The 26,534-nt window shown below is 39.8% G+C and overlaps 1 pseudogene; it reads right to left on the bottom strand.

Moving 5' to 3' along the window:
* Positions 1–250: 250 nt before the first annotated feature.
* The window catches only part of LOC132435360 (myosin-9 pseudogene), a 58,730-nt pseudogene continuing 32,446 nt past the window's right edge, over positions 251–26,534 (bottom strand).

The raw sequence follows: 26,534 nt of genomic DNA, 5'->3' as shown, positions 1-26,534 counted from the left end.
TTGGCCTTTCCAGCTTGGCCCCTGGGCCCTGTCTTCTCAGTCCAACAGGCTGAGAAGACGGTCCCGTTGCGGCAGGGGCGGGCTGCCCTCGGCAAAGGACGGAAAGGGGTCATCACTGCACTTGAGACATTTCAGAATCAGGAAGGTGATAGTGGCGCCGCCCGGCAGGGAGGAAGGGACGCTGCGGAGGCTGGGAAGGGGAGGTGGAGTCGTCGTTGTCGTCCGGCTCGGGCAGCAGGAGAAGAGGGGTTTATTCGGCAGCTTTGGCCTCAGCCCCATCGGCTCTGCCGTGCGCTGCCTCGTCCGAGCGGTCGCCGGCCCCTTTCCGGGCCATTCGGCGGGGCACGACAAAGGGCAGGTCCCCACGCCTGAGCTCGTTCTTGAGCGAGCTGACCTCGCGGTTCATGGCGTCCAAGGTCTCCGTGGCATCCTCCAGCTCGCGCTGCAGTTTCCGGCGCGAGGCATTAGCCCGCTGGGCCTCCTCCAGCTGCCGCTTGAGCCGCTTCAGGCGGGGGGGGGGCAAGCAGGCCGCCTGGCGCTCCTTGGTCTCGTTGTCCAGCTGCTGCTCCAGCTGTGCGATCTTGGCCTCGAGGGCGGCGATGGAGGCCTTGGACTTGCCAGTGCCCTCCATGTCCTGCAGCTTGACCTTGAGCTCCGTGTTCTGGCGCTGCAGCCGCCGCCGCGCGTTCTCGTTCAGACGGGGGCTGATCTGGTCGCTGTGCAGGTTCGCCTTCTTCAGCCTGTCGCTCACCAGCTCCGCGCTGCTCTGCTCCTCCGCCAGCTGCGCGATGCAGGCCTCCGGGCGCCGCTTCCTCTCCAACGCCAGGGCACCTTCGCCGCTGCTGTTGGCCCCCTGGTCAGCTAGCTGGCCCCGCTCCTGCTGGGCCTGGCGCTTGGCACGCTCGGCAGCTGCCAGCTTCCCCTGCAGCTGGATCATCTCGGTCTCCATGCTCTGCCGTTTCTTCTCATTCTCCTTGGCCTGCGCCAGGATCTCCTCGCGGGAGGCGCCAGTGTCCTCCAGCTCCCGCAGGCTAGTCCTTCATCTGGGCCTGCAGCTTCGTCCCGGTCCGTTGGATGGCTTTGTCCCGGTTCTTGTTGGCCGAGTCGATATGGGCCTCCAGGTCCTTCAGGTGCATCTCCAGCTTCTTCCGAGTGGCCACGGCCATAGAGCGCTGCTTCCTCTCATCGTCCAGCTAGGCTTCCATCTCCCGCACCTGTCTGACCAGCTCCTCGCTCTTCTCGTCGTGGCCCTGCAGGTCCCGCTCCAACTGGGCCTTCATGGCCTACAGGTTCACCTCCAGCCGCAGTTTGGCATCCTCGGCGGCCTGCAGCTCGTCCCCCAGCTCCTTGAGCTGGGTCTTCATCTCCTCCCCCTGCCGCTCCAGGGCCTGCCTGGACTTCTCCAGCTCTTGGACGCTCTTGCCGACGTCGTCCTGGGAGCTCATGAGGTCCTCCATCTCCGTGCAGATCCGCTTGAGCCTCTCCGGCTCCGCCTTCTGCCCCATGGCCTCCTCCAGAGCCCGGGCCAGAGATGGCGCCTTGGTCTCCTTCTCCCGGGCCTCCACCTCCGCCCGCTCGCGCTCCTCCGCGTCCTTGTCGGAGATGGTCTTCTCCTCGGCCAGGAGCTGGTCGAACTTCTTCTGCTTCTTCTCCAGGTTGGAGACGCTCTGCCACTGGTGGTCCAGGTCCACAAGCAGGTCGTCCAGCTCCTGCTGCAGCCGCGTCTTGGTCTTCTCCAGCTGGCCGTAGGCGGCCACCTTCTCCGCATAGCGCTGCCTCAGCCCCTCCAGGTACTTCTGGAGCTTCCTCTTGGCCTCCTTGGCTGTCTCCAGGCACCCACGCCGTCCTCCATCTTCTTCCTCGTGTCGGTGACCTGGACGTGCAGGGTGGCGATCTGCCTCTCGAGGTTCCGCTTGGCCTCTTTCTCCTCCACCAGCTGCTCTTTTAAGGAGTTTTCTCATCCTCCACCTGCTTCAGCTTGGGGCTCAGACTAAGCTTCTGCCGGTTCTCCTCCTGCAGGAGCTCCTGCGTGTCATGCAGCTGTGACTCGAGCGGAGAAGTCCTTGGTGAGCTTGCTGGACTTGCTGTCTGACTGCGTGAGAAGACCCGTCACATTGTCCAGCTCGACCTGCAGCTTGGAGACCTCGTCGGCTAGCTCCGTGAGCACGCGCTCTCTCTCGGTGAGCTTGACCTGCAGCTCCTGCAGCTGGGGGGATGGTAGATTTTATCCCATAAAACTAATGTCAGGAGGATCTCCAACTGTCAGTAAATATGTTATCAAAAGGCTGCGAAGGGCTGGAAATTTATTTTAAATAGTACTGGTATTCCTCTCCTTTATAGAACAGTTGCCTCCTAGACCTCTAAACTGGAGGAATTCTTGAATGAAAATATCTTCATTCTGGGAACAGCATACGGTTATGGTTGCAAAACTTAGGAGTCCCGTTTCATCATTATAATTTGATGATCTCATTCTTAAACTGCTAAACATTCTTAAACAGCAGGGTGTTGTAGTGGAAGTTGCATTGGGGTTTTACATCAAAGAACCCCAGGTTGAAATCTGGACTCTGTCACTTAATACTAGTATAACCTTGGGCAAATTACATGCCCCTTCTGAATCTCAGTTTACACGTTTTTACAATGAGGAGAATAATTCCTATATTTTTAAGAGTGGTGATTAAATGACAGGTTGCACATACTGTGCTCAACATTTTAGAGACATTCAATCTTTTCTGGCACTATGGGCGTCTTTAGGGAAGTCACCTTGTATCTGATCTTGTATTAAGAAATAAGTGATATTCCATTGTATATATGTGTCACATCTTCTTTACCCATTCATCTGTTGATGGGCATTTAGGCTGGTTCCATGTCCTGGCTATTGTAAATAGTGCTGCAGTGAACATTGTGGTACATGTCTCTTTTTGAATTATGGTTTTCTCAGGGTATATGCCCAGTAGTGGGATTGTAGACATAGAGAATGGACTTGAGGACACGAGGTGGGAAGGGGAAGCTGGGGTGAAGTGAGAGTAGCATCGACATATATACACTACTGAATGTAAAATAGTTAGCTAGTGGGAAGCAGCAGCATAGCACAGGGAGATCAGCTCGGTGCTTTGCGATGACCTAGAGACGTGGGGTAGGGAGGGTGGGAGGGAGGCTCAAGAGGGAGGGGATATGGGGATGTATGTATGCATATGGCTGATTCTCTTTGTTGTACAACAGAAACTAACACAGTATAAGCAATTATACTCCAATAAATATATATTAAAAAAATAAGTGAATGAATGGATGAGTGAATGAATACATCTATCTAGTCAGTGTTCAAAATTTTTCTAAACTCAAAAAATAGCACTTGATATGCTAACAGCACCAAATGAGAAAAACTTTATCCACTAAATGAAACAGCTTTGACGTTAAGTCCCAGACAATCACAAAATCTGCAAACAACCATTGCCTTGTCAAAGCCACAAAGCCATTTGCTAAATAACACCTGTTCTTGCACACACTAGAGCAGAACTCCCCAGGGAAACAAGAAATGCACACTTTGGGTATTGTATTTTACACTGTCCTCTTTGTTGCCCTAGTATAAGGATAAAGATATTCAGAGAGATTAACATAAAAGTCTGGAAAAAGTGTACTCCACCTCATCACCACCCCCTGTAAAAAAAAAAAAAAGACCTAGAGGGCTTCCCTGGTAGCGCAGTGGTTGAGAGTCCGCCTGCTGATGCAGGGGACACGGGTTCGTGCCCTGGTCCGGGAAGATCCCACATGCCGCGGAGCAGCTGGGCCCGTGAGCCATGGCTGCTGAGCCTGCACGTCCGGAGCCTGTGCTCCGCAACGGGAGAGGCCACAACAGTGAGAGGCCCGCGTACCGCAACAACAACAACAACAACAAAGACCTAGAATATCAATTCAGAAATTTTCAGGTAATTAAAGTGGATTAAAACAAAATAAAACATCCTTAGCCAAATGTTCTGATCATTAGGAGTTGCTTTCTTAACACTAGTTGAAATGTAGAAGTCAGATTGAAGAAGATGAGAAAGCTGCCAGAATTTCTCACCCTTGTATTTTTATTTCTTATGTTATTATTGTTATTATTATTATTATTATTTTGCGGTACGCGGGCCTCTTACTGTTGTGGCCTCTCCCGTTGCGGAGCAACAGGCTCCGGATGCGCAGGCTCAGCGGCCATGGTTCATGGGCCCAGCCGCTCCGCGGCATGTGGGATCTTCCCGGACCGGGGCACGAACCCGGGTGCCCTGAATCAGCAGGCGGACTCTCAATCACTGTGCCACCCGGGAAGCCCCTGTTATGTTACTATTTGAGTGCGGAATACTTTTAAACATATCTTGAATGATAATATCTTCCAACCGTTACGATTTGTTCCTTTAACTAAGTGTTTTGAGGGTATTTTTCACATTCTGACCTGTGATTTCATTGTACTCAGGGCCAGCTGCTTTCCCGTAGACTGAATCTCTGACGTTTATAATGGAATTGAACAGTGTAATAGGATTCACTTAACAAAAATGCTGCTGTGACATGAACTTTATGGGACCTTCCATTGAACAAGGGAGGCCTGTTTTAACATTGTCTGGTTGCTATTTCATGGCAGAAATGGAAGCAAAAAACGCAATAGCTGGGTCTCTGCATAAATGAAGCCACACCATTTTTCTTCTCTTTTTTAAAATAATTTATTTTTTTAATTGAAGTATAGTTGATTTACCATGTTGTGTTAATTTCAAGTGTACAGCAAAGTGATTCAGATGTATATATAAACATAAATATATACATATATGTTCTTTTTCAGATTCTTTTCCCATATTTATTACAGAATACCAAGTAGAGTTCCCTGTGCTCTACAGTAGGCCCTTGTTGATTATTTATTTTATATATAGTGGTGTGTATCTGTTAATTCCATATTCCTAATTTATCCCTGCCCCTACCACCTTTCCCCTTTGGTAGCCATAAGTTTGTTTTCTATGTCTATGAGTCTGTTTCTGTTTTGTAAATAAGTTCATTTGTACCTTTTTTTAGATTCACATATAAGTGATATCATATGATATTTGTCTTTGCTCTATCTGACTTACTTCACTTAGTATGATCATCTCTAGGTCCATCCACTACACCATTTTTCTACAGTGGAGACACAGTCATAAAATGATGGCAAAATTAAAACAACATTTCACCTTTTACTCTTTGGTAAGATTCTCCGTATCCGTGTAGAAGAGAATATTTTAATATTCTGCCAAAAAACATAAGTGGTCTGGTAGCATCCTCATTAAAGCCTCACAAAGTCTTCCAGAGTTCTCGAATCTCTGGAGCTCTGCTACTGCTTCCAAGTAGCTAATGTGATGTTATTTTACAACACTCTGCCAGAGCTGCTTTCTCTCCAACAAGAATCTTACTAGCTTTACCGTTTGGCAGCCTGTAGCATGTTTAGAAAAAAATCCATAAACCAGATGGCGGAAATACAGAGTAATCTGTTTGGGAAACCCAGGTTATAAATATGTGCATGTTGGGAAAAGGGCAAAAAGTTGAGGTAAAGCAGCTGATGCAGCTTTCAGGCTGGGCTCCAATCATGACATTTTTAGACGGGTGCCCTGAGAGCGTCTACATGTTTATTTTCTATTGTATTTTTCCCCTCATGCTCAGGAAGAACCCACAGGAGTTCACTCATTTTCCCACACTGGAAACCAAATTGAATCCTGACTTGGGGGTTTTCATCGAGGTTTCATCTGCAAAAAGTATATTCTTCTGTTGGTGGTGAGAGAGGGTGGGGATGAGGTGTTAGGACTGGGGTGCATTATCGTGTGACCCAACTTCCTCCTTCCTTGACCCTTCTCCATATGTGTGAGGATTTCTCCTCACCCTAATATCAACTTCCAAGTGAAGTAAGGCTGAAGTGAAAATCAACCTTAAAAGAACAGAGATGGTTTACAACCACAGTTTGTGTACGTATTGGCGGGGGGTGAGTGGGTAGGTGAAAGATGCAGTTAAAAGAAGGGCACGACTTTGCGTGTGTGTGTGTGTGTGTGTGTGTGTAGGGGGAGTGACTTGTGTTATTAGATGATTGCATTCATATGAATAGCAAGACCTTTTCATTGCCTCAGGGGCTGATCACAGCCTTCTCTCTTTCTACGGCCTTCAAGAGTCACAGCCTTGCCACTATCGATTAGCTCAGGCCATCAAAGAGTTGCTCCCTAATCTTCCTGCTGTGCTGGGTGGTGTACTTTTTAGGCACTGTGGATGGACAGTTAAACTGATGTAGCCTGCCTTCTCGAGACTTATGCCCCTCCATAGCACCAACATTGCAGTCAGCTACGCAGACACAAGGCAGCTGCATTCCTTACATCCTTGCCCTTGCCACCTTAAGGAAATTGAACACTCTAGGCCATGTTAGCAGTAGTTGCAGGCATACAGCCCACTGGGGAAACAATGAAGAGCTCAGCTATATTAATTCTTCTGTTTGGCTGCAAGCACCCCTGAGATCTCACTTGAGTCTTCCCGGGGACTCTGTGGGCCTCCCTTAGTTGCCGCCCCTCATTGTTCCTAGCCTCTGCCACTGCCTGACATTGCTGGCTATGGGTACATCCCTATTTTTCTCATGACTTCAGCAACACTGGTATAATCTCACTGGACGTTCTCCTATAGCTGCTGCATGGAGGCAAGAGAAAAACCCTCTTCCCACTGGTGTTTCATCTTTACTGTTGAAGTGCAAACAGGGAAGCTGTGTGCTTTCAGCCTCTTTAGTACTCTTAGAGGCAAGTACCTTTTATTGTTTCCTTCTTTCAGCTTTCTGTGTCCTTTCCCTTCTTCTTGGGGTTAATCACTAATGCCAGATGGTGCGATTGGGACAAAATTCAAGCAGCAAGGCCAGGGCTATGGCTGTGGCCAATATCAACTCTCCTATTGAACCTCCCACCACAATCCAATGGCCTCCACCTTCCCAATGACAGGGTGTCCAGAGAGTTATCATATGATTCTCTGGGATCTTCTCTGGAGATGAGCCACAAACTCCAAGAGCCTGCCGAAATAATCCTCCACACTCTGATATGCCCAATTTCAAATGATTTTATAGCTTAAGCTGTTACTCTGGCATCCATTCCATGTAAATATTCCTTATCATGGTTCCATATTCTTACTCAGAGCTCACCATGATGGAGAGATGGTCAGCCTTACATAAATTTACAAGTTAATTACTTATATCAGTAAATCATAAATATTCACTTACAGTAACTAAAAAAAAATTAGGTATTACAATTTTAGAGTGTTTACAGAGACCAACTCTCTTGAATATCAAGAAAAGAAAACTCAACCAGCAATCTTCGGTTCTCATGAGAGTCTCTAGAACTCTTTTAACAGCTTAAACAGGTACTCAAAACCCACAGCCATTTGGCTCTGGAATATTCTGCCTTTTGAATTATCTCAGCAAAATAAGCCTTGGTATGGATGGAATTGTGCCCACCCCCACCCCACCCCATCCAATTTATATATTGAAGCCCTAACCCCCAGTGTAATATTTGGAGATAGGATTTTTAGGAGGTAAGTAAATTAGATGAGGTCATAAGGGTGGAGCCCTGATCTAATGGGATTAGTGTCCTTCTATGAAGAGACACCAAAGAGCTCTTCCCCCCACCCCCACTCTTCCTTTCATGTGCCACGGAGGAAAAGCCACGTGAGGACACAGCTAGAAGTCAGCTGTCTTTAAGCCAGGAAGAGAGTTCTCATCAGAAACCAACTTGGCTGGACCTTGATCACGACTTCTAGCCCCCAGAACAGTGAGAAAATAAATTTCTGATATTAAGCCATCCAGTCTATGGTATTTTGTTATGGCAGCCCAAGCAAAAGAATATAAGCCTATCAAAATGTATCTGGTATCTAGTTCAGCCAAGCCAGTTTCTTGCATTAGAGGAGCAGAACCAAAAAATCACGTTCCAGTCTGCTTTTATGAAGAGCAGAGGAGAGATGGCCTGAGGGCTCAAGAGAGGTAGCATAGGTGAAGTGGGATATAGAAGACACTTAATGGAATGCTGTACTCAGAGGCAACATACAAAAGCAGAGAAAGCCAGATAGACTGGACTAGAAAAAAAAGTTAATTTATCAAACTCATGAATGTTAATTTTAGAGCCAAATGCAAGTGTTTTTTTTTTTTTTTTGGTCTGAGAACTGTTTCTTCTTGTTTACAAAATGCACGTCTGGCCCTATCTTGTGGTTCATTTCTAGCTATGGACTTTGGATCTGCAGGAGGACTTTCCAGCCAGAATTTTTCCACTTTCCTTGCAACTATTTCCATCCTGGTTTGAAAGAAGACAGAAGATTTTCAGGCTTCTATGTTTATAAGAACAGAAGCATCCCTTTCATAAGGAATTGGATTCTTTATTTTCTGCATTGTATCTTCTTCCCTGGCTCCTTTACCGTTATGTTTCATGCGTGGGTTTTTCAGCCTTTCTGCTGTATTCTCCTCTGTTGTAGCTCTAAGGATTTTCTTATATACTGCTACTACACTATTTTAGTCATATGAATTTATCTTTCTGTGTGTAGATAAATCACAAATCTATATTTTCATCTCTATCTTTTTCATAAGTTCAAGATCCGTAAATCCAAGTGCCTTCTAGATATTTCTAATAGAATATTACACATCAGTCATCTCATACATCCCATATCCAAAATGGAATTCACTGTATTTCCCCCCAAACCATTCTCCCTCATGTATTCAAGACTCTGTTTAATGCATCATCTATCCCCATTTCTCAACTAGATAGACACCTCAAAGACACGTTCAGCTTGTCTCTCTCCTTGGCTCCCTCAGCCTTAAGCCCTACAATCTAGTCACTTAATGAATCCCTTTGTTCCCCCCTCAGATATGCCCCTCAGTACTTGACAATCCATGCTCTCCCACTGTCACTGCTGCAGCCTTAGTGCAGATTTTCTTAGTTTATTGCCTGTATTTTCCCACAGTCTCCTGGTTCGTCTCCCAGCCCCGATGCAACTAGAGCTAGTGTTTCGCTGCTTCAGACTTACATCTCAAGTCCCCACAGGCTTCTATCCTGAGCCCTCGCCTAAGATTATTTTATCAAAGTTGTCAATTATGCCTCATATATAAAATCTAATGGATTCTTTCCCATCCTCATTATCTTGACCCCTCTTTAGCATATGATGCTGTCAACTACCCTTTTCATTAAAGTCTCTACTCCCAGGTCTTAGACTCTTATTTCCCTGGTTCATTCCCTACCTTCTTATTATTTCTGCCCATCTCCATTGTTGACACTTCATGGTGACTTCAACATTATCTAGATGTAGTGAGTCTGTTTCTTTATTTTGTTTTTTAATCTCTAGTGATGCTTTTCCCTTAGAGACTAGTTTGCCTGACATGAATATTATTACTAGCTACATAGTATCCCAAAACACGTAAGCATCCTGCTTTGAAAAGAGTTTTGTTTTCCTCAAAGTTTTACCATTATGAAAGAACCTTGTGATGAGCTTCTTTATACATACATCTTTGTAAGTTTCTTTGGTTGATTTCTGGTATAAATTCCTAGAAGAAAAATTTGTGGTTCAAAAGATGTATTTTAAAAACATTTTGCGATACGTAGTCACTGGAGAATATTCCCAGTAGAAAAAAATTGAACCAACTAACACTTTCATCAGCGGTTTAGGAGAATGACATTTTTCCCATTCCCTCACCATTAGCAGAACGTTTTATCTCTGCTATTGTGACAAGCAAAAGCAAACGAGGGGTGTTTTGTTATTTAATATATCTCATATTCTGTCTTCTCTAACCATATTCTTTGCTCATTTTCAAAAATATTAGTTCTTTTTGATATGTAAGAAACCTATGTAATAGTGATATTAACCCTTTTCCAATACATTTCAGATATTTTAGAAATTTGTTATTTGTCTTTTAATTTTGTTAATAGTGTTCTTATGTACAGTTGTCCATTTTTATATTTCTCAGTAACAAAATATAGTAGCCTCTTTATTTGCAGTTTATCTCTTTGTTTTACCTTAGAATGATCTTTCCTCCTCCAAAATTATATAAATGTTCATTTATATTTTTTCTAGATCCTTTATAAGTACTTTATAGATCTTTTCAATAGCACTTGTAATGAATGTCATCGCTCTATTTGGAATGTCAGTTGGTAAATTCTTTGAATACAATTTCTTTTTCAAGTAAGAAACTAGGAAATGTTGAATTATATATATATATATATATATATATATATATATATATATTCTTTTCTCACTGATGTGCAGTGCTACATTTATTGTAAATTGAATTGTGATTCTTCACTTGCTTCTAGACTATTTTATCTCTTTCACCTGTTTCTTTTTAGACTGTTTCATTGGTTGCCTACTTATTCTGTGATTAGGGCCGTACTCTTTTAAATATCATTGCTTTATCATATGCTTTATTATCTAACAGTTCAAGTGTATATCATTTTTTTTGTTACAATGTTTATTGGATATTTTTGCCCAGTTATTTATTCAGAGAAACTTAAAAAATTTTTGTCAAGACTTTCTCCCCAAATATCCTTTTGGGAGTTTAATTAGACATATCAATTTTACAAATTAACTCAGGAATTAAGACTCTCCAATATGGTATGGCTTTAATTCTAGTTAATGGAAAAGTATAAGTGATAGCTAGTTGATGCCCTATTTATGAGAAGTAGGTAAATAGCACAGACGTTTCTGTAAGGATGATTCCCTTGTTTCTGTCCTGCACCTCAAAGGAATAAGGCATGGAAAGGGGGTTTTCTTCCAGGGACTTTCCTGCCTTTTACCCCATGTAGAACATTTCACAGCTTGTCTCATTACAGCATTTGTAAAAACACAGTCTGAAAGCAGTGGTGCATAAATGAATTATTTAAGTTTTGCAGCAAATCGCCCTCATCTTGCTTGCTGCCTCTTAATGCACTTTAAGTGAGCCCAGGGAGGCGAATCATAGAAGGCACGGAGTGGAATGTAAACCAAGTTTTATTAGCCACAGAAAGCCACACTATAACATTTATTAAGTATTAGAGACAGTGTGTTTAAGTAAGTTTGATTTGCTGAATAATCACCGACATTGCAGCCATCTTCCCCGGATAGGAGCACTCCCTTGTCAAAAATATTTATTTTCTTGTCACTTCTGTTAATATAATGGGCTCCTGGGGTTTTGTGAGAGTTTCTTAGCAAATCGTGATTTTCAGCAAATTACCATGTGTCTCCCACTGAATACAGCTTTAATAGCTGGGAGGAGGAGAGGGAAACCACCCACATCATTGACTGAAAGTACATCATCTTATTACTGGTGCCATTTTGGGGGCTTCAGCTGCCCTAGGAAAATGAGGAGCTAGACACCCTCTTAAGTCCATCCCAGTCCTTCCGCCAATGAACAGTGTCAATAAACTTGATGTCCTCCCCCCACCACCCCGTCAGATGGGCCTGAGGCTGAATTCCTTTTCTTTTTAGGGGTGAATCAGCCTTTAAGACCAAATGATTCATACCACAGTTACCAACTCTTCCTTTCTTATCTTTTTCGTTTTCCTGATGCAGAATGAAACAGACAGATGCTCAGAACGTTTCTGAGCCTTGGAGCACTTTCCTAACCTTGCGTCAACGGGGTGAGTTGAGAATAGGTGATTCCAGGATGCTCTGCTATATACATTTATGGTATAAGTCCTTTTGTTATCTTTGGCTAAAGCCACTATTTGAATTCCAGACAGAAAATAACACTAAAAAAATTAAACATACCTAAGTACTCAGTGGGCAGACGCTGGCTGATAAATATTTAATGCAACTGAGAGCCCACCTTAGATATCGTGAAACATGGCCTGTTTGGGTACTTGCCTCACTCCTCTGTGACCAGAGGCTGCAAATATGCAAGCGGATGCCCCTTCGTCATTTCTTGTCTTTGCTGGAAATAGTCCTTTTGACAGGGACACCCACTGATTGCCTTCTGTTCATTACACGCAGACCTGTGGCATTGCATTTCCAGAGATACTGAGTGAAGATCCTAGTACAAGGCTTAGGAGTCATTGAATTTTACTGCCTACCAACCCCTTTGGCATCAGTGAAGAGATATTTTCCTTTGTAAGGTGCCTGTCAAGACTGTGGTCATCAGTGAGGAGGAGACTGTTGTTCTACTATAAGCTAAGAATTCCGCTGGGTTTGTGGCTATTTTTTATGTTCAAGTTGTTCGTTATTTACTGAGTGAATCAGAGTAAGAAAGAAGAAATTTGTAATACAGGTAATATCTCATATGACGCAGGTAAACATAGGTTATTACAGAAGCATATAGGTGGGACCTTGACCTATTGACCCAGTCTTGAAAGAGATGTCAGGCTGGGAGGGTCTGGAAAAAGCCATTGGAAGACATGAAATCCAAGTTGAGACCTGAATGTTGAGTAACAGACAGTTAAACAGGAGTATCTGCATGTGCAAAGGGTTAGAGGCAGGAGAGAGTGTCTGGACTATTGAGAGGGACTTAATGTAGCTGGATGTGTCTGGGACTCAGAGGGATAAAACATGAGGCTGGAGATGTAAGCAGGGCCTTGTTCAGGAACAGCCTTAAAGCTGCTGGAATTTTCACTCAGCTCTTGAAGACAATGCATTGTATTAGAGATTTTAAGTGGGGGAGTTACGTGATCAGATTTCAAACGTAGAGAATGTACTGCTTTATTTTTATTACAAGCATGTATTCAGAAAGAAAGATGACTGTTGTAATGTAGAGAATAACTTGGAGGGGGCAACCTCGAGTCTGAGAGGGAAATTAAATCATTAATTAAGCTGAGAGCTGTTGGGCTGACTATGAATATCTCATTGGAAAGAGACAGAGGGATGTGTATGTGGTAGGGTGGAAGTGTGTGAGGGGTGGATGTGTGCATTGTACCATTTTTCAAACAAGACTGATGATTTACTGGATTTATTAGGCAAGAGAGGAAAGAGCTAAAAAAGACCAGAGGAGTTACAAGATGGATGCCAGTCCTTGAATGGAATCTGTCAGGAGAAGGAACTGGTTTGTGAGGAATTCCTGTGAAGTCAGAACCCTTGGGGGCAACCAGGTGAAAATACCTTGTAGACGGTGTACATTCAGGTCTGGAGTTCTGGAGAGAGATTCTAGTTCTCACTTCCCCTGCCTTTAACCACTCCATAATGGAAATAGTTAATCATATCATCTGTTTACCTTCAAAGGACCATTTGAAGCATCTCCATAAAAAGATGGGATCCCAAATTCAAATAAAAGCAGCGGCAGACAAATGTTTTAGGTTTTTAAGTATCATATCAAATATTGAGATATTAGGAAATTCCCAGGCTTAGGAATATTTTTTAAAAGTTTTTTTCTCAAATGTATGACATTGCAAATAGGAAATAAATGCTCATTAGGTCTCAGTGGAGATAAATGTTATATAATATTGAGAAGGATTCTTAGTTTATAGTAACAGGAGACACCTCTATATTAAGCTATTTACCTAAATGAGGGTATGCCATGCTAGGAAACTAAAGCAGAATTAAATAGGAAGCCATCTTTATAGGGAATTTGAAGCCTGTGCGGTCAAAGGGTGCAGAAACAACCTTGTTGGAGACACTTGGACTTATTTGATGTAATAAAACAATGAAGAAATTCAGACAGTGATTGGATAAAGGAAATCTGATTTGAGTTCACATCTTTTTCCTAGGGGGTTTTGCTAGGAAGTGAGAATGGGTTTAAGGACCTCTGAAAGAGTTAAAACAAAAAATAATAACCAATAGTAAATTATTTTTGGTGGTGAATAATTATCGTTTAAGGAGGCATGATTGAGAGGAAGTCCTTCCCCGAGTGTTCGTGTGTGTGTGTGTGTGTGTGTGTGTGTGTGTGTGTATGTATTTCACAGTTTTTTCCTCTCCAAGTCTATTTTTGCTCTTTGTTGTCCCAGTATTGGTCTGACTGTATCTGTAACACAGTGATCACTGATAAACATTTTCATTTTATTCATAGTGTTGAATAAGGTGCTCTGGTTTTCTAGAAACTTGACTTAATAAGGTTTGGAAGCCTATTCTCTACCTCTGAGGTGATATGGGAGCAGTGGGTATGGGTCAGAGGATGGGTTGGGTCAAGGGACTGATAAGAAAATGTAAGAAGGAAGAGAAGAATTCAAGAGATGATGTAATAAGTGCACAAGGCAAATGCTTAAAGAGAGAATTAGAGACCACGGTTCTTCCCCAAAGGTGCAGGAGACCAGACAGTGTGCAGGAGTCCAAAGATCTGTAGCCAGCTGGCCAAAAAAGCTCACAAAACATGCACTTTTTTCCCCCAAAATTTACATACTAATTCTTCAGTAGCACGGATTAAGTTGGTGTATAAACCTTCCTCCTAATCTTCACTATCACTTTCTATCACCAGTGTTTGTTATGTCTGGGTGGCAGTCTGCTCCTCATACCTCGTGCTGGAAGTCTTGACCTCCTTAGCACCTTTCAGGCAGTGTGATTTCAACGTACATTGAAAACTACTCTGGTTTATGCAAAAGTTAAATAGCTTTTCTTGAATATCAGTCAGAAGCTTTTGGCAGACTGTTGTTGAGTACTTAAGTGATGGTCCTTGTGAAATTTATATCAGTCACATCAAACTCTCCACCTTGGGAAATCCTAGGTTCTATTTCAAAAGATTCAGCAATTTCTACGAGTTTTAATTGTCTTATGGTCCTGGATTTGGGATATCAGATTTTTTAAATATTTATTTTATTTATTTATTTTTATTTTTGGCTGCGTCAGGTCTTAGTTGAGGCATGCGGGATCTTAGTTGCGGCACGTTAGCTTCTCTCTAGTTGTGGCGTGCAGGTTTTCTTTCTCTAGTTGAGGCGCCTGGGCTCAGTAGTTGTGGTGCACGGGCTTAGTTGCCCCGTGGCATGTGGGATCTTAGTTCCCTGACCAGGGATCGAACCCACAGGCCCTGCATTGGAAAGTGGATTCTTTACCACTGGACCATTAGGGAAGTCCCGGGATATTAGTTTTGTACTCATCCACATTTGTACATTATCTTACTGTTTGCAATATATCGTTAAGTCTTTGGGATTTTCCATGTGTACAATCACAACATCAAAAATAATAATTTTACCTTCTATTTTCCAACTTGAACAATTTTACCTCTGTTTTCCTTCCTCATTACAATGGCTAGTGCCTCAAAAACAGTGACAGATAATAATGGTGGTATTGACCACTTGGTGGTGTTCTGGATATTACTGGTAATGAATCTAGTATTTTTCCATTAGGCATATATTGACTTTAGAGTTGAAATTTTATATGTGTCAATTCTCATTTTGTTAGGAAGTATTACTTTTCCCTATTTTATTTAAAATATTTGTGTATTTCTTTTCTTATTCCAGGTTCATTTTTTCAGTCAAAAGGTCATATAAAACTTTTTCAAATGCCTTGTCAGCACCTGTAGACATGCTTATCATTTTTCCCTTTTAATGTACTAATACAGAGCAGTATTGTTTCACCCCTGCAATCAACCCCACTTGGTCAGGTATATGTATTCTTTTCACGTACTCTTAGATTCCCTCTAATAATGTATTACTTAGGGTTTACTTTTATATTCATAGGCATATTGATCTGCTCTTTTTATGCATTTTAAGGCTTCGATGTGATATATTTGCTTCATAAAAATAGTTTATATGCATTAATTTTTACTATTCTTAAATGCTATCCCATAGTCACTTTTTTCATAGGTATTAGAGGAAACTAAAATGTGTTTTCTCTGTTTTTAGGGCATAAAATTTAATATATATGGATCTGATCCACCCCATAAAGGTCCAACAAACTTTCATCTCTAAACCATTGTTATTAATTTCTTGCTTACTCTTCCAGAGAGCTATTTTGTGTACATGAAAGCAAAAATTTATATATATATTTTACAAATGATGACAGACTATGTAAACTCTTCTGTGCCTTGGTTTCTCACTTAATAGAATACCTTGGAAATCTTATCATTTCAACATCAATTTTTTCCTCAATTTTTTCCTGAGTTGTTTTATGATGCCTGCACACAATTCCAGTGTATAAATGTACATTATTCGACTGTCCCTTTTTAATGGGCTCTCATGTTTTCTCCCATCTTTATGTCTTAAAAAATAACACTGCAATAAATAACTTTATACATAAACCATGTGTGCAAGTATATTTAAGGATCAGTTCCTAAAAGAGTAATTCCTAGTGTATTTACTAATATAACAAATAAATGATACGGCAGTTGAAATCTTGATGCCTTCTCATTTTATAAATGTTAAATCTAAGAGACATGGACTTCCCTGGTGGCACAGTGGTTAAGAATCTGCCTGCCAATGCAGGGGACATGGGTTATATCCCTGGTCCAGGAAGACCCCACATGCCATGGAGCAACTAAGCCCGTGAGCCACAACTATTGAGCCCTCACTCCGCAACTACCGAAGCTCACGTGCTCTAGGTCCCGTGTGTCACAATACACAAAAGAGATAGAAATCATCATCTAGGTCACCTTCCCATCAGGTGTGAAAAAAGAATATCACCTTAACTTACAAGTCACACTTATTTGAGATAGGTATTTATAGTATTCCGGTTCAAGTGAAAAACCAAAGTTTTCTATTTAACCCATAAACAAACTTTACATTCTAAGGTATGCATCACTTATGTTCATTTTAGATCTTCTGTGGAAGAATTATATTTGATTTTTTTTATTACAGTTTAAGAAATGCCTTTTGAAATGCATTTTTGAAAAACCTTAAAGATAAGAATCAGTAGAGCTTAAAATGAAATACGTCTTTCTTTTTCTTTTTTTAAAGCTGAATAGGGCTTTATTTATTTATTTATTTTTAACATCTTTATTGGAGTATAATTGCTTTACAATGGTGTGTTAGTTTCTGCTTTATAACAAAGTGAATCAGCTCTACATATACATGTATCCTCATATCTCTTCCCTTTTGCGTCTCTCTCCCTCCCACCCTCCCTATCCCACCCCTCTAGGTGGCCACAAAGCACCGAGCTGATCTCCCTGTGCAATGTGGCTGCTTCCCACTAGCTATCTATTTTACATTTGGTAGCGTATATATGTCCATGACACTCTCTCACTTTGTCCCAGCTTACCCTTCCCCCTCCCCGTGTCCTCAAGTCCATTCTGTAGTAGGTCTGCGTCTTTATTCCCATCCTGCCCCTAGGTTCTTCATGACCTTTTTTTTTTTTAGATTCCATATATATGTGCTAGCATACGGTATTTGTTTTTCTCTTTCTGACCTACTTCACTCTGATTTGTGATTTACACTTTACTTGCATTGTATTTATTTTGGTTTTACACTGTGAATGGTAAATATTTTTTTTTCTTTTAAGAATTATCTATTATGGGAGTGAAGTAAGTCAGACAGAGAAAGACAAATAGCATATGATATCATATATGTAGAATCTAAAAAGTGACTACAAATGAACTTATCTACAAAACAAATAGAGTTACAGAGGTAGAAAATAAGCTTATGGTTACTGGGGATAAGGGCGGGGGAGGGATAAATTTGAAGATTAGGATTGACACAGACACACTACTATATATAAAATAACTAATAAGGACCTACTGTATTGTACAGGGAACCTTACTCAGTACTTCGTAATGACCTATATGGGAAAAGAATCTAAAAAAGAGTGGATATTATGTATATGTGTAATAGATTCACTTTGCTGTACACCTGAAACTAACACAACATTGTAAATCAACTACACCCCAATAAAAATTAAGAAACAAAAAATGAATCTATTATGTAGTTGAAAAGAGGAATAGAGGAAGGGGAAACTGGCAAATTCCTAAGTGCTCAGCACCCCACAGGTTCAGTGGTGGTGGGTTTTGGCTGAGAACTCTACCTTGTAATGTTATAAAGCTAGGCTATACGATACTGTATCATTCATGTTGTGCACCAAGACCTGTAATTGTGATTATTAACATTCATAGACTTACCTTTAACTTATGAAGTCAAAGAGGAACAAAGTCCATGACTAATTCTCTCACGTATTTGGCTTAGAATCTCAATATTTCAGAGCAGGAAATGCAGGCTATTGACAAGTTGTGTTATGGAGAATGGCATATGGCTGCGTGTCAGTTAGTGGGTTTAAGGATCATGTGATCAAACGAAAAGACCTTTTCTTAAATGTCAGCGCTATTGTGCTGTGTAGGCACCAAGTCTTAGCTAGCCAGCCAGTTAAATGGTATCAAAAACCCAGACTACATCTAATTTGCCCTATTTCAAGAGTGAACCTGTTTCGAACAAGTCTAATTTTATTTTTAACATCTGTATGCCTGCAAACCTTTTACTGTAATTAGAAAGGAAAGTTCTAGCATGGGAGACATGAGGAGAGGTTGTCTTTGGCTGGCATCTGGTGTCTTATACAAAGCTTGCTGAGGGTCTGTTACAAAATATGTTCTCTCGTCTGAGTTGCTGGCTGGTTCTACTCTTTTGGAGCCGAGGGAGAGTAGGGAATGAATTTGGTCTCTGCTAACTGAGTTCTCTCAAAAAAAGGTTTTGTTGAGCTCTTAAAAAAGAAATTATATCAACAGTAATTCCAACTCCTAAAAGCAAAATCCAAACCTGGAAAATGTTATGGGTATGAATGTTCAGTCACAGCATTTGGGTCACAAGTTGGGGAAGGTTGTGTAAAGAGTAGGACACAAAGGAGTGTTTGGGGAAACATGAAAGGTGGGTTTAGTTTATAATGATGGCTACTGGACCCACAGCTTCATTACATGCTTACAACTACTGAGCTTGTTGCCAAACCTTCAGAGAAAGCCAGCAATCATGCCAAGAGGTCTAGACTTGCTTTGAAAGTCATAAGATTAGAAATAGAAAACTAAATGTACTGGTTAAGAACTTGGAGTCTAGAGTCAGACAGATTTGAGTTTAGGCCTGACTATAACACTTACTAGTTGTATGACAAAGAGAAAGTTGATTAACCTCTCCAAGGCACAGGTTGCTTCAGCTTCCTTAGCTGTAAAATTGAAATAATAATATTGATCTCATTTATTAGTTGACATTTTATTGTAAGGTGAAGCTATTTATCATTTATATCAGTGTAAACCGGCAGAATCCTATTTTGTTACAATTATTATTGTCCACTACTATCAGAATTTATTGTAATGCTAAAATTGTCCCAGATTTAGGCAATGAGAATTCCTTCAAGAAAATATCTGTATTCTTTTGACATGATTCTATCATTTTTTTAGGCCCTTCCTTACATTCTGGCCCCCAAAGTTATTTCAGTCCATCTTGTTTTTCCCTGGAGACAGCCATTTTTCCAAGGAGTCCTAGTTCCTCTAGTGGAGAATGGTAAATAGAAAACAATAGTTGGGTGATAAGTGTTGCTATTGCTACTGGGTTGCCACTACCTTAGTCTCCCTTAGTGGACAGCACTAGGAAATTATACATAGTATATACAGTTTATACTAATCTCTTCATTACCAATACAAAACCACAGGGTTTATTTTAACTTCCCCCTTTCTGTATTTGTATCTCTTATCTCTGACAGTGAGAACACTGACTCCTGGTATCCTCAACATAATTATTTATATGTACAAGTCCCTGCATGTAGCAAACATCTGAATCTGTTGAGTGCTTCCTTGCTTGAGTGCCATAATGCTACCTTCCCATCTCTCTTGGGTCTATAAGTTTTTGATTAAAAAGGAAGGAAGAAAGGAAGGAAGGAAGTGATGGTGGGAGGGAAGAAAGAGTAGGAAGAAAGAAGAAAGGAAATATTTCTAAATAGGATTCTGTATGCCATCACAAACATCTGAGCTGGGAGGAACGGTAGATAGTAATGGTTTAGTTCTTATTAGTATAAAATGGGCAAGACTTTACCTCTCAATGAAGTAAAGAAAAAAAGTGAGCAATAATATAAAAGAGAGAGATAAAGAGACAGACACAGAGAAAAAAAGAGAGACATAAAGTGAAATTGAAGAAGCTACCCAGGGCCAACACTTTTAGCCTCAGCCTTACTAGAAGTGTGAGTATCAAAAGCAGAAATTGCTGAAGGAAAACCAGAATAGAACCTTTGAACTGTGGAGCCATAAGAGGACTTTTGAGTTGGTCTCTGGAAAAGAACATATTACATTTACATTGAGAGACTATCATACTAATTCAAATCACCCTCTTTCACTGTTCAATCTATTTTCTTTCACTCTCCTTTATTTTCTTTCACTCTCCCTTCCAAGATATACTTAGAAATCATGTTGATCTCTACCAAAAACTTCAGAATTATTATTTCTTTATTGAAGTATAGTTGATTTACAAGATTGTATTAATTTCAAGTTTGCAACATAGGAATTTGACAATTTTATAGATTATACTCCATTTAAAGTTGTTGCAAAACAATGGCTATTTTCCCTATGCTGTACAATATATCCTTTCGCTTATCTATTTTATACACAGTAATTTATACATCTTAATTCTGTACCCACATCATGCCCCTCCCTTGTTCCCTCTCCCCACTGGTAACCATGAGTTTGTTCTCTATATCTGAGTCTGTTTCTGTTTTGTTATATACTTTCATTTGTTTTACTTTTTAGATTCCACATATAAATGACAGCATACAGTATTTGTCTTTCTCTGACTTATTTCACTAAGCATGATACTTTCTAGGTCCATCTACATTGCTGCAAATGCCAGAATTTCATTCTTTTTTTATGAGTGAGTAATATTCTATTGTATATATATGACCACATCTTATTTATCCATTCATCTGTTGATGGACACTTAGATTGCTTCCCTATCTTAGTTTTTGGAAATAATGCTGCTATGAACATTGAGGTGCATGTATCTTTTCAAATTAGTGTTTTTATTTTTTCCTGATCTATACTCAGGAGTGAAATTGCTGCATCATATGGTATTTCTATTTTTAGTTTTTTGAGGAACCTCCATGTTGTTTCCCATAGTGCCTATACCAATTTACATTGGTATACTAAGGTTCCCTTTTCTCCACATCCTTGTCAACATTTGTTATTTGTGGCCTTTTTGATGTTAGCCATTCTAGCAGGTGTGAAGTGATACCTGATTGTAGTTTTGATTTGCATTTCTCTAATGATTAGTGATGTTGAGCATCTTTTCATTTGCCTGTTGGCCATCTGTATGTCTTCTTTGGACAAATGTTTATTCAGGTCTTCTGCCCACTTTTTTAATTGGGTTGTTTGGTTTTTTGATATTGAGTTGTATGAGCTAGTTATATATTTTGGATATTGACCACTTATCATTTGCAAATAGTTACTCCCATTCAGTAGGTCGTCTTTTCCTTTTGTCAATCGTTTCCTTTGCTGTGCAAAACATTTTAAGTTTAATTAGGTCCCATTGTTTATTTTTGCTTTTACTTCTGTTGCCTTAAGAGACAGGTCCCAAAAAATTATAGTTATGATTGATGTCAGGGAGATTTCTGCCTTTGTTCTCATCTAGGAGTTTTATGGTTTCAGGTCTTACATTTAGGCCTTTAAACCATATTGAGTTTATTTTTGTATATGGCGTGAGGAAATGTTCTAATCTCATTTGTTTTTACATGTAGCCATCCAGATTTCCCAGCGCCACTTATTGAAGGGACTGTCTTTTCTTTACTGTGTATTCTTGCCTCCTTTGTTGTAAATTAATTGACCATAGGTGCATTTATTTCTAGGCTCTCTGTTCTGTTCCACTGATCTATTTGTCTGTCTTTATGCCAGTACCATGCTGTCTCAATTACTATATTTCTACAAAAAGTATTTATTACTTTGAGAGAAATGTTTTTATTTATTTACTGAATGAGGTTTTGTTTGTTTTCCTTCTTGAAAGAAATTCTATATTTGTCCTTAAGAGAACTATTTCAGCTGGTTTATACTTTAGATGTACATTAGATCATTTACCAAAAGTTATATAGAACAGATAGGTTTTAAAACAAATTAGAGAAATCTTGGCTATTTGCTATCCAAAGATCATTCGGCAGTAAACATCTCACCATTATCCTCATTTTGTTGGACGTCTATCGATTTTTTTTTTTGGCTGTGCCACGCAGCTTGTGGGATCTCAGTTCCCTGGCCAGGGATTGAACCCGAGCCCTTGTCAGTGAAAGCATGGAGTCCGAACCCCTGGACCACCAGGAAGTCTCTGTCTATTAATTTCCATTGAGATATTTGTGAATAATGGAAGGCTAATACTAGCACAAGGTAAGCCTGCTTGAACTTTGGAGGAAGCTGAAAGGGACCTTGGACTTAATTCTTTGCCTGCAATATACACTCAGAAACATAAAAGTTTCCAACCCAAAGATAGCCATAAGGCATTGTGTAACTTTTTAGGGTATGTTTCTTCTAACTCCAAATAGTGATTTTAAGCGTTTGTTATGGCGGTTCCTGGAAACATCCTACTGCTTTACTTGTAACCTTCAAAAAGATCTTCTACCTGTTTTTCCTTTAAAAAAAAATTGATCCCGGGGCTTCCTTGGTTGCGCAGTGGTTGAGAGTAGCCCTGCCGATGCAGGGGACACGGGTTCGTGCCCCGGTCCGGGAAGACCCCACATGCCGCGGAGCGGCTGGGCCCCGTGAGCCATGGCCGCTGAGGCTGCGCATCCGGAGCCTGTGCTCCGCAATGGGAGAGGCCACAACAGTGAGAGGCCCGCGTACTGCAAAAAAAAAAAAAAAAAAAAAAATTGATCCCATGAGACACTTAGTATATGTTTTAAGTCTTTATTTAGTTATAAATAATCTTTTTAAAGCCGACCTTCATTTATCAGAAGAATTAGTTGTTCCTTTTGGCAGTCAAAAGAGTGACATATTAGAATGTCTCTACCAGAACTTCCCTCTGTGTGACTTGGACTTTTTATTTACATTGAGGGGAAAAAAGAATTTGATCATAACCCTTCTCAGTGTTATTTGTTTCTCCTCCCATCCTTTGGTCTGAAATGGGAGGACTGAAAATATTAAATTATTTGAGTGGCTTAATGATTTTGTATTAAAAGCTGAAGATATGACTTCTAAATATTGCCTTGAGAAAACAAGAATCTATTTTCAATAGGAGACATTGTTAGAAAATGCATAATATGCAAATAAGCTTTTAGCCAACATAAAGCACACTTCTGTGAACCTTTGTCTGCATAATAATTCTATTCAAACTTCAACAAAAATCGAGATCCCAACCACTTCACATACGCTGATAAACTAAGTAAATAAATACTATTTCAAGGGGGACTGATCAACATTTGAATAAAGTGTCTTCAGTAATAGAAATACTTTCCATATTGTTGAATTTGTTTGTATCTTCCAGTTTGTGTCTTAATGTAACAAGTTCTGAGTATTGACAATATTGTTTTCTCCATTCCCTATGCTTTCACGTAAAGACTTTAGTGTGATTAGAAGCTTTTATGTATAGTTTTCCCCCTATATATCCTTTAATCTTGAAATGTCTTCCAACAATGCCTTGGAAGAGTGTGATGATCAGAATAAATATTTAGTTCTTTCTTACTAGATCTTTAATATCATGATAGGAAGTTGGTACAGTATATTTATGGGAAAGAGAATAAGTTTTATTATTAGTCGCTCAAATACACATATCTCTCGTATGTATGTACAATTGGCAATAAGCACATAAAAAATTTCCAACATCGTTAGTTATCAAGAAAATACAAATCAAAGCCACAGTGAGGTACAACTTTATATTCCTTAGGATGGCTATAATAAAGAAATCAGATAATAACCAGTGTTGATCAGGATATGGAGAAATCAGAAACTTCATAGACTGCTCGTAGGAACATAAAATGGTGCAGTCATTTGGAAAACAGTGTGATAGTTCTGTGGGTTTGATAATTGCATAAAGTTTTATCCACCACCATAATGATATAGAACAGTTTTATTATTCCCTAACTTTTTTCCAACTACTCCTTTGTAATCAACTTTTATGCAACATCTAACTCCTAGCAACCACTGCTTTGTAATTTCACTATAGTTTTGCCTTTTCCAGAATGCCAAACAAATCAAATTACATAATATGTAACCTTTTGGCCCTCAATTCTTTCACTAAACAAAGTGAATTTGAGGTTCATCCACTGTTGTGTGAATCAACATTTTGTTCCATTTTATTGCTAAGTAGTTAGGATTCAGTTGTTTGGATGCACCACAGTGCTTTTTTCCGTTCGCCAGTTGAAAGACATCTGAGTAGTTTCTTGGCAATTACAGCTAAGCATTCACATTCAGGTACTTTTGTGAACCTAAGTTATTTTTTTCTCCAAGGTAATGAACTATGAGTGAAAATTCTGGGTAAAATTATAAATGCATGTCTAACTTCATTTCAAAAGTTGCCACATTTGTCCATAGTACACTTTATACTGTACTTTTGTACATAGTGAACATTTTTCCTATACATATTATATTTCCACCAGCTACGTGTGAAATTCCCCCTGGCTTTACAACTTCATCAGCACTTGGTATTGCATGTTTTTCTTTTCTTTTTTGCAGTTATACTAGGTGTGTAGTGTTATCTCACTGTGGTTTTTTATTTGTGAGGACTTAATTCTGGGCTGTCTATTCTATTCTGTGTGTCTATATGTCTATCTTTATGTCAGTACCACATTGTTTTGATTGCTGTAGCTTTGTAGTAAGTTTTGAAATGAGAAAGTGTGAGTTCCAGTTTTATGTTCTTTTTCAAGATTATTTTGGCTATTCCTTGAGACTCCATATGAATTGTAGGATGGATTTGCTATTTCTCCATAAAGCATCGTTGGGATTTTGATAGAGATTGCACTGAGTCTGTAGATCATTTGGGGTACTACTGACATCTTAACAATATTAAATCTTCCAATTCAAGAACATGGGATGCATTTTTATTTATTTATGGCTCTGTCTTTATGCATGTTTCTTCTCTCCATTATTCTCTGAAATCTAGCTGCCTTGGTCTCCCTACACTCTCAGCTCTATTTCCCCAACTCAGGGAGTCCACCAGGATTTGCCTGTTTCTCCTTCCTGTCCCACAGACTGGAAATTTTCTCAAGGCAGAAAGTTGGGCACTTGTAGAGTTCACCTTGTCTGTTTCTCATCACTCAGGGATTACTGATATTTTTGCCTGTATCCAGTGTCTTGAAAATCACTGTACTATATATTTTCATAGTTTTTGATTGCTTTAGGTGGATAGATAAATCTAGTCTCTGTTACTCTATCATAGTCAGAAATTTGAGTCTTAAATCAGGGTTCCTTCCCAGCCATAAAAAACTCAGAGATTCACTCTTTCCTGCATGTTAGCAAGTCTATCCTGCCTTGGTATCTCTCTGATGTCTTCAGCTAGATTTTTTTAGTATTTTTTTTCCAGCATTTTTATTGCCATAAGCAGTTTTGGACTAAGATGAACTAGTCCACCATTGCTGGAAGCAGAAATTGTTATTGTGCAATGAATTTTTTATCTTCATTATGCATTTTACCATCTACCGAACTCTTGCTATAATCTCTAAATCATTGACTGATCTTTCCAACCATGGCTGGAGAAGTTCGACACACACTCGTTTAATAAAAACTGTGTGTAAGGCATTATCTAAAGCAATGTGAGAGTTATAAAATGATAGAAGACTTTGTTCCTATTCATGTAGATTTTTAAGGGCTAATTCTAAAAAGTTATAATTAATTGGGGTAGAGATATGTATATAAAAACACTGTGTATCTTAATAATGTTAAAGGCACTTAAATGCCAAAGAATATATAAGGTTAAAATATTCCTTGCACTTTAGTTGTCAAGGCAAACTTTTGTTATTTGTAGATATAGAGCCATTAATAAATCCAATCAAATCAAATTGTTGCCCTAACTTGAATGTCCTTGAGCAAAATTAGACTTGTAAGATGCAAATAATCTTATAAGGTATAGCTTTCATTTTTTGACTAATTAATTTCTTTATATAACATTAGACTTGTAAGATGCAAATAATCTTATAAGGTATAGCTTTCATTTTTTGACTAATTAATTTCTTTATATAAAATTTCTTTATATAACATGTTTAATGCCTGCAATGTTGTTCTAAACCCTAAGGTAGCGAAGATCACTCAAATAAAACTCAGAAACCTGGAATAAATTAATGCACAAACATATGCAGTAGTTAGTACCAAAAATAAAACTTTAAATGGGAAAACAAAATGTGATTTTTCTCATTTTATTTCACCTCAATTGATATAAATTAACATTCATCAAAGTAATCACTGTGAACTCACACAAACGTGTGCACACATGCATATACACAGATACTCATAAATATGTTAACTTAGAGTTAAACAGGAGAACAAAGATACACAAATAGGAGTCACAGAAGGAACTGGTTACTGGATCTCTTGATGTCACATGAGATACTGAAGTAAATATCTGTGAAACTTAGGAATAGAGAGTTTAGCATTTTTAAAATCAAAGTTTTAAGACACATATCTCAAGACTATTTCAATTATTTTTTTAATTGGATGAAAAGAAATACAAATAAATTTGATACGACTCTCAAGAAATAATCTATTGACACTGATGAATGGCTTTGAGAGCTGAGGATTTGGTCCTCTGCAGACCACCCTTGCATCTGTGTACTTCACTGGCCCAAAGTCAGTC

The sequence above is a fragment of the Delphinus delphis genome, chromosome 12, assembly GCF_949987515.2.
Source record: "Delphinus delphis chromosome 12, mDelDel1.2, whole genome shotgun sequence".
In the NCBI taxonomy this organism is placed as follows: domain Eukaryota; kingdom Metazoa; phylum Chordata; class Mammalia; order Artiodactyla; family Delphinidae; genus Delphinus; species Delphinus delphis.
Note: the sequence above shows the minus strand (reverse complement) of the source record. Positions and strands in the feature narration are given on the sequence as shown.